Source organism: Triticum urartu, chromosome 3 (genome assembly GCF_003073215.2).
Source record: "Triticum urartu cultivar G1812 chromosome 3, Tu2.1, whole genome shotgun sequence".
Taxonomy (NCBI): Eukaryota; Viridiplantae; Streptophyta; class Magnoliopsida; order Poales; family Poaceae; genus Triticum; species Triticum urartu.
The window spans coordinates 684,259,312-684,277,882 of NC_053024.1; the positions used below are offsets into that span (position 1 = coordinate 684,259,312).

At 47.6% G+C, this 18,571-nt stretch overlaps 1 long non-coding RNA gene across 1 annotated transcript; it reads right to left on the reverse strand.

Moving 5' to 3' along the window:
• Positions 1-311: 311 nt before the first annotated feature.
• Positions 312-6,374, reverse strand: LOC125549125. Its single transcript, XR_007301259.1, has 2 exons — positions 6,161-6,374; positions 312-539 (listed from the first exon to the last, which is right to left on the reverse strand). It is a non-coding gene; the product is annotated as an uncharacterized LOC125549125 (long non-coding RNA).
• Positions 6,375-18,571: the final 12,197 nt, after the last annotated feature.

Below are 18,571 nucleotides of genomic sequence, written 5' to 3' on the forward strand. Positions count from 1 at the left end.
GCGCGCGAGTGTTGTTTCTCCGTTGGCGTTTCCATGGTGCCATTGCGCTGTGGATGTGGAGCGTGCCGAGCGATCCACCGGCCCTATATATGGAGTACATTTGTTATTCAGTTCATGGAATTAAAAGATTGCAAGTTAGTTAAGGATGTGGATGCACCGGCCCTATTTAGACGGAACCACACATCTTTAAATGGGTCGGGCTCTCCTGCTGGGATCCCTGCACGCACTATCGTGCAGGGTCAACCAGCGGCCAACACGTGGCTTGGTGGACCCATCACTCAAACAACCCACCAGATCGTATATCTCTAATTACAGAAAATCAGCAAAACTGCCTTTCTTTCTCCCGCGTATCAACAGACTGCCGCCAAAATCTCCAACACCCTTTCTCCTATCTATCTACTCCATTGTGGATGAGACGAGAATAGATCAGGATCGATAGAGAATTGCCCTCTCACGTGGACGAGCATCTACGGTGTTCTTCGGCATGGAAGGAGCTCCCGCGACTTCTTCATCCATAGGTTTGTTGTTGTGCCTTGAATCTGCAAATTATCAACACTCTCATCATATGGAGGAGACAAGATTAAACAGAAACAAACTAAGAGCTTAATCTATGACATGCAGATTAATCCTTTAGACTTAGCTCCTCGTACTTCATCTTCCATTGGTCTGTTTGTGTCTTTTTGCCAATTGTAATGATAGAGAATATTGTATCTAAGAAAAAAGTCAATTTTTTGGTAATGCTCCTATGAATACAGTGCGATATTTGGCAAAATATATTGTTGAATCTTCAAGTGTTGTTCAGGTTTCACTACAAGAGGACTGAACATCGTGTGGTTTTTTTTTTACAAAAATGGTTCGCCCATGAACTAATTAGTATATGATATTCTTTTTATGTTGTGTAGATCAGGAGACCACAAATGTGGGAGAGGCAAGTCAAAACACAGATGATTATTACAGCAAAAGGTTAAAGCCAGAGATAGGAATGGAATTTGAGAATGAGGATATAGCATATGAGTTTTATAATGCATATGCAGGACATGCAGGTTTTAGTGTCAGGAAATTTTGGCATGATAAATCCTCAACGAATGTTATTCGAACAAAGAAATTTGTATGCTCAAAGGCAGGTTTCAAGGACAAGAGCAAGGAACAATGCCAGCGGAAACGAGCAGATACAAGAGTTGGGTGTCCGGCAGAGATGACCATTAAAATAAGTGCTAACGGAAAATATGATGTAAGCAGCTTTAAGGATGCCCATAATCATGAACTGGTAACTCCAAGCAAAGCCCATCTACTGCGATCCCAAAGAAGAATTACAGAAGCTCGGAAGGCCCAGATTGACATTTTGAATGATTCAGGTATTAGACCAAAATCTGGTCATGAAGTGATGAGTAGGCAAGCAGGAGGGCGACAAAGTCTTTGCTTCGGTCACAAAGATTATAAAAATTATCTCCGATCGAAGCGTATGCAATCAATCCAAGAAGGAGATACAGGTGTTGTGGCACGTAGCAGAAATTCAAAATTTTCCTACATGTCACCAAGATCTATCTATGGAGTCATCTAGCAATGAGGGAGGAGTGGATCTACATACCCTTGTAGATCGCGCGTGGAAGCGTTCAAGAGAACGGGGTTGATGGAGTCGTACTCGTCGTGATCCAAATCACCGATGATCCTAGCGCCGAACGGACGGCACCTCCGCGTTCAACACACGTACGGAGTAGCGACGTCTCCTCCTTCTTGATCCAGCAAGGGGGAGGAGAGGTTGATGGAGATCCAACAACACGACGGCGTGGTGGTGGAAGTAGCGGGATTCCAACAGGGCTTCGCCAAGCGCTGTGGGAGGAGGGAGATGTGTCGTGGGAGGGAGAGGGAGGCGCCAGGGCTCAAGTACGGTTGCCCTCCCTTCCCCCCACTATATATAGGGCCAAGGGAGAGGGGGAGGGCGCAGCCTTGCCCCTTCCTCCAAGGAAGGGTGCGGCCAAGGGGGAAAGGAGTCCATCCTCCCCAAGGCACCTCGGAGGTGCCTTCCCCTTTTAGGACTCTCCCCTTTTTTTCCTTCTCTTGGCGCATGGGCCTCCTGGGGCTGGTGCCCTTGGCCGATATAGGCCAAGGCGCACCCCCTATAGCCCATGTGGCCCCCCGGGGCAGGTGGCCCCACCCGGTGGACCCCCGGGACCCTTCCGGTGGTCCCGGTACAATACCGGTGACCCCGAAACTTGTCCCGATGGCCGAAATAGCACTTCCTATATATAATTATTTACCTCCAGACCATTCCGGAACTCCTCGTGACGTCCGGGATCTCATCCGGGACTCCGAACAACTTTCGGTTTACCGCATACTAATATCTCTATAACCCTAGCGTCACCGAACCTTAAGTGTGTAGACCCTACGGGTTCGGGAGACATGCAGACATGACCGAGACGACTCTCCGGCCAATAACCAATAGCGGGATCTGGATACCCATGTTGGCTCCCACATGTTCCACGATGATCTCATCGGATGAACCACGATGTCAAGGACTTAATCAATCCCGTATACAATTCCCTTTGTCTATCGGTACGATACTTGCCCGAGATTCGATCGTCGGTATCCCGATACCTTGTTCAAACTCGTTACCGGCAAGTCTCTTTACTCGTTCCGTAACACATCATCCTGTGATCAACTCCTTGATCACATTGTGCACATTATGATGATGTCCTACCGAGTGGGCCCAGAGATACCTCTTCGTTTACACGGAGTGACAAATCCCAGTCTCGATTCGTGCCAACCCAACAGACACTTTTGGAGATACCTGTAGTGTACCTTTATAGCCACCCAGTTACGTTGTGACGTTTGGCACACCCAAAGCACTCCTACGGTATCCGGGAGTTGCACAGTCTCAATCTCATGGTCTAAGGAAATGATACTTGACATTAGAAAAGCTTTAGCATACGAACTACACGATCTTTTGCTAGGCTTAGGATTGGGTCTTGTCCATCACATCATTCTCCTAATGATGTGATCCCGTTATCAACGACATCCAATGTCCATGGTAGGAAACCGTAACCATCTATTGATCAACGAGCTAGTCAACTAGAGGCTTACTAGGGACATGGTGTTGTCTATGTATCCACACATGTATCTGAGTTTCCTATCAATACAATTCTAGCATGGATAATAAACGATTATCATGAACAAGGAAATATAATAATAACTAATTTATTATTGCCTCTAGGGCATATTTCCAACAACAGTCATTCTCAATACGTACAGGAGAAGCAAATGGAAAATCCTTCATTTTTTATGCAATACAAGTAGATGAAGAGGATATGATGACTAACATATTCTTGGCAGATGCAAGATCAATATTAGATTATCACTACTGTTGTGATGTGGTATGCTTTGACACAACCTTTAAGATAAATAGTTATGGCAGACCATTTGCCCCTTTTGTTGGTGTCAACCATCATAAACAAACAAAAACAGTGGTTTTTGGAGCTGCATTATTGTATGATGAAACAGCCGATACGTTTGAATGGTTATTTGAAACATTCAAAAGGGCCATGTCAGGAAAGGAACCAAAAACAATATTGACCGACCAATGTCCTGCCATTATTAGTGCCATTGACAAGGTTTTTACTAATTCAATACATTGTCTATGTGTGTGGCACATGTATCAGAATGCTGCAAAACATTTGAGTCATGTTTTCCAAGGTTCAAAGACATTTAAGAAAGATTTTGCCAAGTGTGTTTATGATTTTGAGGAAGTTGATGAATTCTTAGCAGGTTGGAATGATATGCTAGTGAAATATAATTTGGAAGACAATGACTGGCTACATAGATTATTCCAGAACAAGGAGAAGTGGGCTTTGGTTTACGGTCGACAGACCTTTTGTGCGGATATGAAATCTACACAAAGAAGTGAGAGTATGAATGCATTATTGAAGCAGTACTTGCATGTTCGTCTTGATTTATTAGATTTCTTCAAGCACTATGAGAGGGCCGTGGATGATAGAAGGTATGCTGAAGTGGAAAGTGATTTCTATGCGAGTCAAACATCACCAAAAGTGCCACATGTGCAGATGCTGATTCAAACTTCCAAAGTATATACACCTGCTATGTTTGAGATATTTAAAGGAGAATTTGACATGGTAATGGGATATTGTGTGTATGAAAGTGGTCGTAGTGCCTCTATTTCTGAATTCAAGGTTACCCATTCAGCTAGCCAAAATAGTCATACAGTGAAATTTGATCATGATGGATCAAAAATTTCATGCTCATGCAAAAAGTTTGAATTTGTTGGGGTATTGTGTCGTCATGCATTGAAGGTGTTGGACCACAACAATATTAAGGAGTTGGCACCAGAATATATCTTGAAAAGATGGACAAGGCAAGCAAAATCAGGGCTATCACATGCAATTCAAAAGTGCGCTGATGATGAAGATGCTAGAGTTGTGCTAGCTAGGCAGTATGGATCACTATGTCGCACTTACAATAACATTTTGAGCAAAGCAGCAGCAAACAAAGAGGCATATGCACTACTGCAAAGTATGTCAATTGAACTAATGGAAAAGGTGGACCAGATTTTACATGGAATCAACCAGTCGAAAGATATCCCATCAAATCATGAACAAGCTGAGAAGCAAGCAGAGAAACAACCAGTTGAATGCAACAATGAGAACATTGTCCAAGCACATGGAATAAAGAGAAAAGAAAAAGGATAATAGCAGTAAGAGGATTAAATCTGGTTTGGAACTAAACAATAAGAATACACGGAAGAAAGGTATGGTATAGCACAAGAAATGGGTACATAAATATTTGCTCATGTTATTTAAATAGATCTAACAATTTCTTTTCCAAATAGGTCAAGCAACAACATGCAAGAATAGGAATGATGATTGTGCTCCTGCCTCAACTGAAGCAAATCCTAGCTTCACCATGTCAAATCATTACTCCAACTTGCAAGTACTGCAGAGTGCCATGCCTCTAGTACCACATGCTACGAACTACAGCTTGCAAGTATCTTCGCACGCTATGCCTTCACTACCACATGTTGCGACCTACAATTCGCAAGTATTGCCACACGCTATGCCTCCAAACCCACAAGCTACAAACTACAGTTTGCAAGTATCATCGCGCGCTATGCCTCCACTACCACATGCTGCGAACTACAATTCGCAGGTATTGCCGCACGCTATGCCTCCAAACCCACAAGCTACATACTACAATTTGCAAGTATTGCCGCGTGCTATGCCTCCACAACCACAAGCTACGAACTACAATTTGCAAGTATTGTCGCGCTCTATGCCTCCACAACCACAGGCAGAGAACTACAATTTGCATCAACTTCCTCAGATTATGACACCAGTACCACAGCCAGAGAATTATAATTCGCAAGTATTGCATCACGGCCTGCCTCAAGTATCGCAGGCAAATGCTACTTCTTTTCAGCAGTTACTCGGCTTGCAACCACAACAACCATATTTCTATTATGGTACTCAACCAAGTCAGGTATATTTATTTAGTTAGTCGTTAAAAATTAAGATGAACATGCATAGGCCATTCACTTCCGTTAACTTTAAACTGCATGTAGAGTTCTGTATTGATACCGACCTCGGATTGGCCAACATATCAAAATGACCAGCTGCCGACTAAGGTATTGTTTCACTTATAAGTCAGACTCTCAAATTCAAGTTTATTTCTCACACAAAACCGTTCCTTTCTTATTTCAGGACTTGGGTGGCCAATCAAGCCATGGACAAGATAGCACTTTTAAATAGCTCTGTATAAATAGTGCTTCTCAGAATTTCTCTACAAAACAATAACATCCTGATGTAATAGTTTATCTTACTATTCCTTTTGGTGTGAGATGTATAACGGATTTATTCTAAATGGAGACATAAAAGTGTACTGATTAGTTGCTGGTTATTTCTCTATGGTTCAATCCACAAGGATCTTTCACCAATTTGAGATTTCTGTGACTGTTGTGTGACTTAAAACAGAGAACATGTCCACATGAGGCTGCCTAGTTTGAAATCATTGAAAGCTAGTTCAATCTCAAATTAATTGTTATCTTAGCAATATACTACGTAGTAATTAATTGGATGGCCCATGTACTAGTATGAAGCCATCGAAAGCTAGCTACTAGTACAGGATATAGATGAAGAAATCAGTTACCACTAACCTCTGTCTGACGAGTGTGCATCGGCCTCCCGTCTTGATGTGCGCCTCGACGACCTCCGGCGGCATCCCGGCGAAGCAGCGCTGCACCCAGCCGACCGCACGCCCTGCAGGTCCCCACCTTCTCCAACGGATCTGCTCGGTCCAGGAGGGGAACGGCGGCATGCCAGAGCAGCTACTCCAGCCTCGGCCGGGGCTTGGGCGCGCCGGAGTCAGGCAGCGGCAGCACCGGCAGCAGCCGCTGCTCCCTCTCTGTCGCTGGCCACGACCACGAGCCTGGACCGCCGGACGGCGGACCTCACTTTCTCGAATCCTCTCTCTCTCACGAAGCTCAGCTCAGTGGAATAATGGTACTAGCTCGAAGCGTCCGCGGCGGATAAGGCAAGGGAAAGGACTTTTCAGAAAACCAAACAAAACAAAATCTGTTTATTAAGTGGTGGGGTCCACGGGTACATGTGTTGCTCAACGATTGGCCCTGCACAATAGCGCGTGCAGGGCTCCCAGCAGGAGAGCCGAACCCTCTTTAAATTATACTATCTCGGAATTGGGAGTAACTAACGCAATGTTATCACCTTTTTTATTTAAGCAAGGGAAATGTTGCAAATTAATTAATGTTTATAAACGGAAACTTGGATCACAAAATGTGGACGCATGCAAGTCTCCTCGGAAGAGCATGAGATTCTTAATTATCTGTCGACCGCACGATCTCAAACGGACGTCCGGTTAGACCGGATTTTATTTTTTGAGGCGGCAATGGGTTTGCCCATATCCACCTCTGTCCGTTGGGTCATGGGTGTGTCCAACGCGAGGCCGCACCCTAAATCATGTCCGTGTTGGACGTGATTAAAAAAACAGGAAACCTTGAATAAAATGCCTAAATAAATAAATAAACGCAAATTAAAAACCGTAAAACATAAGTTAGGGTTGACGGTCACAAAACGGCCCAGTTTCACGTTCACATTACATTCCCATAATTAACATAAAAACAAAATAAAAAACACCGGCCCGCGCGCTCCTGCCGTGCCTGTCGATGCCGTGGCCGACGCCATCTTCAGTGGTCGCCGGTGTCGTCGTCGCTGACGAGGTCGACGTAGTCCGGCAGCGTCTAGAGATGGGCCGGCGGTCCGTGGTACGCGGGGGCGGGCTGGACGGCGGCAGCTGCCTGCACCACTCCTCCCGTGGCAACGCGTCCCGCTCCGGTGAACGCGGCGGCGTGGGGCACCAGTTCACGCTCCCCACGGCCTCGGCCATCTCCGGAGCCGTGCACGACCAGCTCCAGTGCTGGCCCACCAGGCTCGGGTGAAACGCGGCCACCGGCGCCTCCTCCATCACCTCCTCCGCCGCCACCATCTCCAGCTCGGGGATGGCGACATCGCCGACCGCGGAGAGGGCCGTCATCTCCTCGAGGCCCTCCCATTGGCGCTCATCGTGCGTGCGCATGGAGTCCTCCATGACACGCGCCATGAGACGGGCCTCCTCCTCCACTGTCATGCGAGGAGGTGGTGGTGGCGACGGAGATGGCGAAGGCGACAGCGTGGGCGTGAGGCCGCGCACCTGCGTACGCCCGCGCACCTGGGGAGCAGCCGCTCGGCGCTCTGGACGTGGTCGTCGCGGCCCCGTCGACGTGCCGGCGAAGAAGGACGCCCGCCGCGTGACGTGCTCGTCGTGTCCCACATGGGCGAGTCGGGGGCGTACCTGGCGTCATAGTAGAGGTCGTCCGGGAGGAGGCGGCGGCGGCGCGCACGGCCGCTCAACGGGGCCGGCGGGATCGGCACGCGGTCGGCGGACAAATGCCAGTTGTTGGGGGAGGTGGACGTCGCTCCAGGGGAGCGGCGTCCTCGTCTCCCAATAGCGGCGGCATACGGCCGCCTCGATGTAGTGCCGGTCGCGCTCGTCGGCGGCCGTGGGGCCGATGGAGAACGCGGGCGGCGCGGGGGCCCGACGCGGTGGTGATGCGGGCTCCTCCTTCTTCACGGAGCCGTGCGGCGTCCCGACGAGGAGCCAGCCTCGCGGTCGTGCTTCCCGTTGCGGCTGTAGTTCCATTGCCCCATGGTTGTGAGGCGGCCGGCCGGCGAGTTCGAGGCTAGGGTTTGGGGGTTTGGGGTTGTCGGGTTTCGAGGAGGCCGCGGGATGGAGTGGGGAGTGTGGACGACGACCGATCCACGGCTTCCCTATTTAAAAAGGACCACGACCGTTCGCCTAGGCAGTTGACAGGCGGGGCCGGCCGCGCGTGCGCATTGATGTTGGCAGGTGGGAGGTAGGTAGCCGCCTGCCATGTGGCCCCAACGCGGACGAGCAACGCGCCCGTTCGCTGTCCGCCGCGACCCAAACCCAACGCATGTTTGCGCTCGAAATGGATCGGCCTGAACACAAAACAGACCAGATGGGTGTGGGCCGTCACGCGCTGAGCCGTCTCGTTTGTCTCTTTTACCCCAAACAGACAGGGCTAGATGGGATGAGGTCACACGGTGGAGTTGGCCTTAATTATCTGTAGAGAGCAGTTATATGCAACCAACGCAATCATCTCCTAATCTGGCCAACAAACATCGCATAATTGTCCTTCAGAGAGAAGAAAGTGGGAATCGTATGATTGCTAGTACAAATCAGTTGACAACTAGCAGGCGGAGGCACGGCAACACGCCGCGTCCGTCGGGAAGCCCGAAATTCTCTTTGTTATTTTCTTTTATGGAAGAGGAAAATTTAAAATTTAAATAGTTTGCTCGGAATACAGTTGACCGTGTGGAAGTTTTTGATCAAAACTCTTCATTTCAATGCGAACTGGTAACCTTAATTGCTCGGAGGAAGTTCTTAAAATTTAAATAGTTTGCTCCTCTATGTATCGAGGAACTCCTGCCTCGTGATTGTAACCCTATTACCATGGAATAAAAAAAATACCCCTTTACCTGAAAAAAGAAACGTAAGGAGCCCCACTCGTTTCACTAACAGGTTGGCACCACATCAATTCCTGCCGCGTCACCCACTCGTTCCCGCCTTGGCGCCCTTCTGCGTTGCATCTTCAGTTTCGTCAGTTCCAGGCTGAGTTGCATCCCTTGCTTCAGTATAGGAGTGTGACAGTATGTTCTCTAGGGTTTGCTCCCTTGAGCCGAGCGGGTGCCGACCGTTGGATAACTGAATCTCTCCACAGGCGCACTTCTTCACTAGGGGAACGTATCTGGTGCACAAAGACAATTGATGCTATCAGTACACCGGACCCTGTTGCACATTCAAAAATATTCAAAAAAATCCGCAAAAAATTTAGTGTATCGACACAACATCAATGTATGTTGTCGCAAAAATGTAAATCAAAATTCAAAACAATGCTCAAGATACAAAAATGACAAATTTGACCTCAATGTGCTAATGGGCCAAAAATGAAGCCCAACTTGTGTTATGTATTATTCAGTGTCAAATTTGTTATTTTTGTATCTCGAGCAATGTTTCAAATATTGATGTTGTGTCAATGCACTAGAATCTTTTCCGGATTTTTTTGAACATTTTTAAATGTGCAACGGGCGACCGGTGCACCGGTAGCACAAATTGCCCCGGTGCACCAGATACATTCCCTCTTCACTAGAGCCAAATTAACGAGTACTGGTAGCATTGTACTATGTCAGCTACCTTACTTTCATTCTAAAAATAAATCTACTTTAATTTCATTAATTAATGAACATATTTATTTGTGGTAGTATGATCTGCTTGATTGCTAATCAACACCAAAAAAAGTTAACATAACTGATTTTTTTTGAGCGATAGTAAACAGAACTGATGGGTACTCTGAATTCTGATATATATATTATATATCCTACGGCCAAACTATTGCTACCCTTTTAGCCACAGAATCTATTACTGGAGTAGCCTCTTGGGCTAATAAATCTATAAAGCGCTCAAGCCAAGTTCATCAGAGTATATATCATGCTACTTCACCTGTGAACTCAAGAACTCCATAAAGCTGAGATCAGAGTATATATCAGGCTACTAAGGCAAGATTGCATGCTGGCTGGCATCGGGCAAGAACTGCTAACAACAACAACAACAACAACAACAACAACAACAACAACAACAACAACAACAACAACAACATAATGATTTGGAAAGAAACTTTTTCCAGCTGAGACCAGCATAATGCATAGCAAAAAAACATAACGCATAACGAACCAGAGAGGCTATACAGCTATGCCGACAATTGCCTACTAAAACGTAAAATAAGGCGAACACTATCAAATTCGATCTGTTGCGTCCACCCACATCCCACAAAAAACTTGTCTTGGCACACTAAGCATTCCCCAAAAAAGGTTTTTTAGCTGCTGCCAGGTCCTTACCACAACACAAAGTCAAGCTGCCAGTGGTCTTGTACAAAGCTACTGTACAAACTAACTTACAGGGATCCTTTCTGCTTTGTAGTAGTACTGGAGGTCGAAAGGGTCAGCAAACCCAAAATCAGCAGCTATCTGGTGGCAGTAAGCTGGACCTCCCCCGCCAGTGAACGGGCTCTTGAAGAGCTGCAGTTTGCAAGATTTGTTGTTCCACTTTGCGCTGGTCAGAGGCTTCAGCTTGGCATTCATACCATCATCCCCCGGAGAGAAACATTCCTCGGCCACCACGACCACCACCTGCTCCAGCACCCGCCCTCGCTCCGCGATGAACTTGAGGAAAGCAACCTCGCTTCTCGACCCTCGGAACTCGTAGAAGAACACCTTCTTCATGCTCTGCACCACGCATTTGATGGGACCATCCTCCTGCGGTCCTGCCAGAACTTGAGATTGACCTTGCCAGTGTGCTCTTCAGATAAGATGGGGGACTGCAAATGAAATCAATCAGTCCATACATAATTCGATGTTAGATATATAATATATGAGCACATAACTACATATTCACAGCTTACACATATAGCAGCAGCAGGCTATCAATCATAAAACTAATCTTATTCACAACTCTGACCATGCTCGATATACAATCAATTATGACCATGCTAGATATACCATAGCCACTACTATTGCAAAATTGCCAATGCAGGACGTGTATCTAGTTAAGTTAACCAATTTTACATGGACATGGAGCGTCTCCAGGTTGGGGAAGCATCTAAGAAAGTCAGGCACTTTCTTCACAGCGCTGCGGACACCGAACTGCACCACCATGGCCAAAATCTGGACACTAGGGGCAGTGTTCTCCTTGTTCCCAGCCTGCAATGCGCCCAAGGACAGATAAATTAACAATTCACACACGTACAGATATGCAAATCAAATTAGGATCTGCTGTGAGCTGCATACCACTATGATGGTGTTGCTAATCCCCAATTCCTGCCCTCCGGGCTGAAGGTATCCCAGCACACGCAGGTTAGGTGCACAGCCAATCTTGATCCTGGAAGCGCCGTTCTTGATCCTAGGCTGAGTGGTACAGGGGCGGAGCTACGGGAAGTATCATAATCTACGAAAGCCACGTTCAATAAATTTACGACTAATTTGGAAAGAACTATTGCTACCCTTTTAGCCACAGAATCTACTATTGGAGTAGCCTCTTGGGCTAATAAATCTATAAAGCGCTCAAGCCAAGTTCATCAGAGTATATATCATGCTACTTCACCTGTGAACTCAAGAACTCCATAAAGCTGAGATCAGAGTATATATCAGGCTACTAAGGCAAGATTGCATGCTGGCTGGCATCGAGCAAGAACTGCTAACAACAACAACAACAACAACAACATAATGATTTGGAAAGAAACTTTTTCCAGCTGAGACCAGCATAATGCATAGCAAAAAAACATAACGCATATCAAATTCATTCATGCTGACAACAACAACCACAACAACATAATGCATAGGAGCTGGACGAACCAGAGAGGCTATACAGCTATGCCGACAATTGCCTACTAAAACGTAAAATAAGGCGAACACTATCAAATTCGATCTGTTGCGTCCACCCACATCCCACAAAAAACTTGTCTTGGCACACTAAGCATTCCCCAAAAAAGGTTTTTTAGCTGCTGCCAGGTCCTTACCACAACACAAAGTCAAGCTGCCAGTGGTCTTGTACAAAGCTACTGTATAAACTAACTTACAGGGATCCTTTCTGCTTTGTAGTAGTACTGGAGGTCGAAAGGGTCAGCAAACCCAAAATCAGCAGCTATCTGGTGGCAGTAAGCTGGACCTCCCCCGCCAGTGAACGGGCTCTTGAAGAGCTGCAGTTTGCAAGATTTGTTGTTCCACTTTGCGCTGGTCAGAGGCTTCAGCTTGGCATTCATACCATCATCCCCCGGAGAGAAACATTCCTCGGCCACCACGACCACCACCTGCTCCAGCACCCGCCCTCGCTCCGCGATGAACTTGAGGAAAGCAACCTCGCTTCTCGACCCTCGGAACTCGTAGAAGAACACCTTCTTCATGCTCTCCACCACGCATTTGATGGGACCATCCTCCTGCGGTCCTGCCAGAACTTGAGATTGACCTTGCCAGTGTGCTCTTCAGATAAGATGGGGGACTGCAAATGAAATCAATCAGTCCATACATAATTCGATGTTAGATATATAATATATGAGCACATAACTACATATTCACAGCTTACACATATAGCAGCAGCAGGCTATCAATCATAAAACTAATCTTATTCACAACTCTGACCATGCTCGATATACAATCAATTATGACCATGCTAGATATACCATAGCCACTACTATTGCAAAATTGCCAATGCAGGACGTGTATCTAGTTAAGTTAACCAATTTTACATGGACATGGAGCGTCTCCAGGTTGGGGAAGCATCTAAGAAAGTCAGGCACTTTCTTCACAGCGCTGCGGACACCGAACTGCACCACCATGGCCAAAATCTGGACACTAGGGGCAGTGTTCTCCTTGTTCCCAGCCTGCAATGCGCCCAAGGACAGATAAATTAACAATTCACACAGGTACAGATATGCAAATCAAATTAGGATCTGCTGTGAGCTGCATACCACTATGATGGTGTTGCTAATCCCCAATTTCTGCCCTCCGGGCTGAAGGTATCCCAGCACACGCAGGTTAGGTGCACGGCCAATCTTGATCCTGGAAGCGCCGTTCTTGATCCTAGGCTGAGTGGTACAGGGGCGGAGCTACGGGAAGTATCGTAATCTACGAAAGCCATGTTCAATAAATTTACGACTAATTTGGAAAGAACTATTGCTACCCTTTTAGCCACAGAATCTACTACTGGAGTAGCCTCTTGGGCTAATAAATCTATAAAGCGCTCAAGCCAAGTTCATCAGAGTATATATCATGCTACTTCACCTGTGAACTCAAGAACTCCATAAAGCTGAGATCAGAGTATATATCAGGCTACTAAGGGAAGATTGCATGCTGGCTGGCATCGAGCAAGAACTGCTAACAACAACAACAACAACAACAACATAATGATTTGGAAAGAAACTTTTTCCAGCTGAGACCAGCATAATGCATAGCAAAAAAACATAACGCATATCAAATTCATTCATGCTGACAACAACAACCACAACAACATAATGCATAGGAGCTGGACGAACCAGAGAGGCTATACAGCTATGCCGACAATTGCCTACTAAAACGTAAAATAAGGCGAACACTATCAAATTCGATCTGTTGCGTCCACCCACATCCCACAAAAAACTTGTCTTGGCACACTAAGCATTCCCCAAAAAAGGTTTTTTAGCTGCTGCCAGGTCCTTACCACAACACAAAGTCAAGCTGCCAGTGGTCTTGTACAAAGCTACTGTATAAACTAACTTACAGGGATCCTTTCTGCTTTGTAGTAGTACTGGAGGTCGAAAGGGTCAGCAAACCCAAAATCAGCAGCTATCTGGTGGCAGTAAGCTGGACCTCCCCCGCCAGTGAACGGGCTCTTGAAGAGCTGCAGTTTGCAAGATTTGTTGTTCCACTTTGCGCTGGTCAGAGGCTTCAGCTTGGCATTCATACCATCATCCCCCGGAGAGAAACATTCCTCGGCCACCACGACCACCACCTGCTCCAGCACCCGCCCTCGCTCCGCGATGAACTTGAGGAAAGCAACCTCGCTTCTCGACCCTCGGAACTCGTAGAAGAACACCTTCTTCATGCTCTGCACCACGCATTTGATGGGACCATCCTCCTGCGGTCCTGCCAGAACTTGAGATTGACCTTGCCAGTGTGCTCTTCAGATAAGATGGGGGACTGCAAATGAAATCAATCAGTCCATACATAATTCGATGTTAGATATATAATATATGAGCACATAACTACATATTCACAGCTTACACATATAGCAGCAGCAGGCTATCAATCATAAAACTAATCTTATTCACAACTCTGACCATGCTCGATATACAATCAATTATGACCATGCTAGATATACCATAGCCACTACTATTGCAAAATTGCCAATGCAGGACGTGTATCTAGTTAAGTTAACCAATTTTACATGGACATGGAGCGTCTCCAGGTTGGGGAAGCATCTAAGAAAGTCAGGCACTTTCTTCACAGCGCTGCGGACACCGAACTGCACCACCATGGCCAAAATCTGGACACTAGGGGCAGTGTTCTCCTTGTTCCCAGCCTGCAATGCGCCCAAGGACAGATAAATTAACAATTCACACAGGTACAGATATGCAAATCAAATTAGGATCTGCTGTGAGCTGCATACCACTATGATGGTGTTGCTAATCCCCAATTTCTGCCCTCCGGGCTGAAGGTATCCCAGCACACGCAGGTTAGGTGCACGGCCAATCTTGATCCTGGAAGCGCCATTCTTGATCCTAGGCTGAGTGGTACAGGGGCGGAGCTACGGGAAGTATCGTAATCTACGAAAGCCATGTTCAATAAATTTACGACTAATTTGGAAAGAACTATTGCTACCCCCCGAACAGTGCGCTCAAAGCATGAAGCCCACGAACTTTGTAACTTGTAAGTTGAAGCCCATGTAATTGTTGGTCAGCCCAAACTAGAAGAAACAAACAGCCAGGTGTTCTGGCAGCTGACGAGGCCACGATCTAGGGCATCCTCTGGTAGATCGTTTCGGCGCCGACGCACAGGCGCTCGCTTCCGGTAGCCGCCGGCAAGTTCGACCAGGCCATGCGTACAAATGGATCAGCGCCGGTGTAGATGGCAGAATAATCCTCCTGTGAGTCTCCTCGATTCCTTTGTTGATTTATACTGTAGAATACTAGTAAACTGGTCCGCCTCTTCAGTCGAGGAGATAAGAAACTTTTTGCTATAGACGGAGTTATTAATTAGGGATGCACTGATTCTATCATCTTAATTTCAAATTTCACACAACACAACACTACTCACGCCAAATCTAAGGTATATACCATCGGCTCATGTCTAGGCTATCTTGCAAGTTATTATTATTAGATTTGCACAAATTGTTATTTACTAGTTTCTATTTTTTTTGGGGATGATTAGAAATCTACATGCCGGTTTGTATACATGATGGCTTAAATATGAAATTAGCTGATACAGAAACTGCCAATCAAATGTTCTGGCACGAGTAAAATTTGCACAACAAGCTAAAATCGGAAGCGCGCCATATAAGGTTATCGCCTTTATTCTATGTGTTTTAGGCGTATGAGCCACATTCAAACTAATGAAAAAACTACATATTTCTTATAGCAAAATACATACTGTATTATCTTGTGTTCCCCTTGGTATGGTCATAGTCAGGAAAAAAAAACTTTGCATGTCATTGTCTTCTTTGCCCCCCCCCCTATGGTCAAATCCTGGCTCCGCCCCTGGAGTGGTATTGTCCATCCTGTGGGAATGGGCGAGCTCGCCAAAATGAAAGAGCCTCTCCAGGCGAGGAGCATCCACCACATCGATGTCCTCCGAGAAGGAAAAGCCGAGCTGAACGCACCGCAGGCTGTGGCTGGCAAGGCGGAGGCGCACTCCGCCGGCCTGGTTTCCCATGATGAAGAGGAACTCCAGGACGGGACTTCTTTCAAGCAAGAAGGCGAGATTACGCTCTTCCATGGTATTCAAGCAGAGGGTGAGCTCCCGGAGGTTGGGGAATCTGGCGCCGCGCGGCACGGCGGCGGTGTCTGGGAGCCTGAAGACGCCAAGGCAGAGGCGGGTGAGGGAGGCGCAGCTGAAGAGTGTGGTGGGGAGGCGCAGGTCAATCGACCAAGGGCGGTTGACAAAGACGAGATCTTGGACCCCCTTGGCGACGAGGGTGTCGATCCAGCTCGCCATCTCACCTCGGTGCTCGTCCATGTTGCTGCAGGTGAGGTGGACGAAGCGGAAGGGCCCCGGGTGCGCCGCGAGGGCCCTGGAGACCGACGCGGTGACGGCGCGGGGGGAGGGAGCGCCGATGATGAACGGGCCGGACGCGCCACCGTCCGGAAGCATATGGCTGTCGACAATAGCAAGGGTCGCCGAGCGCCAGAGCGGGCGCCGAGCGCAAGGCGAGGGCGGCGGTGCGCGCGGTGTCCTTGGCGGGGAGGCGGGAGATGATGTCGAGGAGGACCACATCGGGGAGGCGGCTGATGCGGTCGACGCCGTCGGGGACCCATGAAGTGCCGGCGAGCGGGAGGGTGGCGGTGGGGGAGACGGGCGGGGCCGGGAGGTACTTGTACACGAAGTGGAGCATCATGTTGGAGCCGAGATCCAGCGTCTCTGGGTCCTGGCCATGGCGCTCCAGGTCGGCGCGAATATCGCTCCTAGAGATGATCCCGGAGGGGCGGAGGATCACTCGCGGGTCCATCTCCATGGCCGCCGGCGGAGGGGGAGGGGGGAGAGGCGACGACGAGGGTTTGGTTCGGAGAGCAGTGGAGAATGGAGGTGAAGTAAATATGCCCTAGAGGTAATAATAAAGTTATTATTTATTTCCTTATATCATGATAAATGTTTATTATTCATGCTAGAATTGTATTAACTGGAAACATAATACATGTGTGAATACATAGACAAACAGAGTGTCACTAGTATGCCTCTACTTGACTAGCTCGTTAATCAAAGATGGTTATGTTTCCTAACCATGGACAAAGAGTTGTTATTTGATTAACGGGATCACATCACTAGTTGAATGATCTGATTGACATGACCCATTCCATTAGCTTAGCACCCGATCGTTTAGTATGTTGCTATTGCTTTCTTCATGACTTATACATGTTCCTATGACTATGAGATTATGCAACTCCCGTTTGCCGGAGGAACACTTTGTGTGCTACCAAACGTCACAACGTAAATGGGTGATTATAAAGGAGCTCTACAGGTGTCTCCAATGATAGATGTTGGGTTGGTGTATTTCGAGAATAGGATTTGTCACTCCGATTGTCGGAGAGGTATCTCTGGGCCCTCTCGGTAATGCACATCACATAAGCCTTGCAAGCATTGCAACTAATGAGTTAGTTGCGGGATGATGTATTACGGAACGAGTAAAGAGACTTGCCGGTAACAAGATTGAACTAGGTATTGGATACCGACGATCGAATCTCGGGCAAGTAACATACCGATGACAAAGGGAACAACGTATGTTGTTATGCGGTCTGACCAATAAAGATCTTCGTAGAATATGTAGGAGCCAATATGGGCATCCAGGTCCCGCTATTGGTTATTGACCGGAGATGTGTCTCGGTCATGTCTACATTATTCTCGAACCGTAGGGTCCGCACGCTTAACGTTACGATGACAGTTATTATGAGTTTATGCATTTTGATGTACCGAAGTTAGTTCGGAGTCCCGGATGTGATCACGGACATGACGAGGAGTCTCAAAATGGTCGAGACATAAAGATTGATATATTGGAAGCCTATGTTTGAATATCGGAAGTGTTCCGGGTGAAATCGGGATTTTACCGGAGTACCGGAAGGTTACCGGAACCCCCCGGGAGCCATATGGGCCTTAGTGGGCTTTAGTGGAAAGGTGAAAGGGGCAGCTCAAGGTGGGCTGCGCGCCTCCCCCCTCCCCTAGTCCTATTAGGACTAGGAGAGGTGGCCGGCCCCCCTCTCTCTCTTCCCCCCCTTGGGAATCCTATTAGGAATAGGATTGGGGGGGGGAGGGGGGGAGTCCTACTCCCGGTAGGAGTAGGACTCCTCCTGCGCCCTCCTCCTGGCCGGCCGCCCCCTCCCCCTTGGATCCTTTATATACGGGGGCAGGGGGGCACCTCTAGACACACAAGTTGATCCTTGAGATCGTTCCTTAGCCGTGTGCGGTGCCCCCTGCCACCATATTCCACCTCGATCATATTGTTGTAGTGCTTAGGCGAAGCCCTACGTCGGTAGAACATCAAGATCGTCACCACGCCGTCGTGCTGACGGAACTCTTCCCCAACGCTTTGCTGGATCGGAGCGCGGGGATCGTCATCGAGCTGTACGTGTGCTAAGAACTCGGAGGTGCCGGAGTAACGGTGCTTGGATCGGTCGGATCGGGAAGACGTACGACTACTTCCTCTACGTTGTGTGATCGCTTCCGCAGTCGGTCTGCGTTGGTACGTAGACAACACT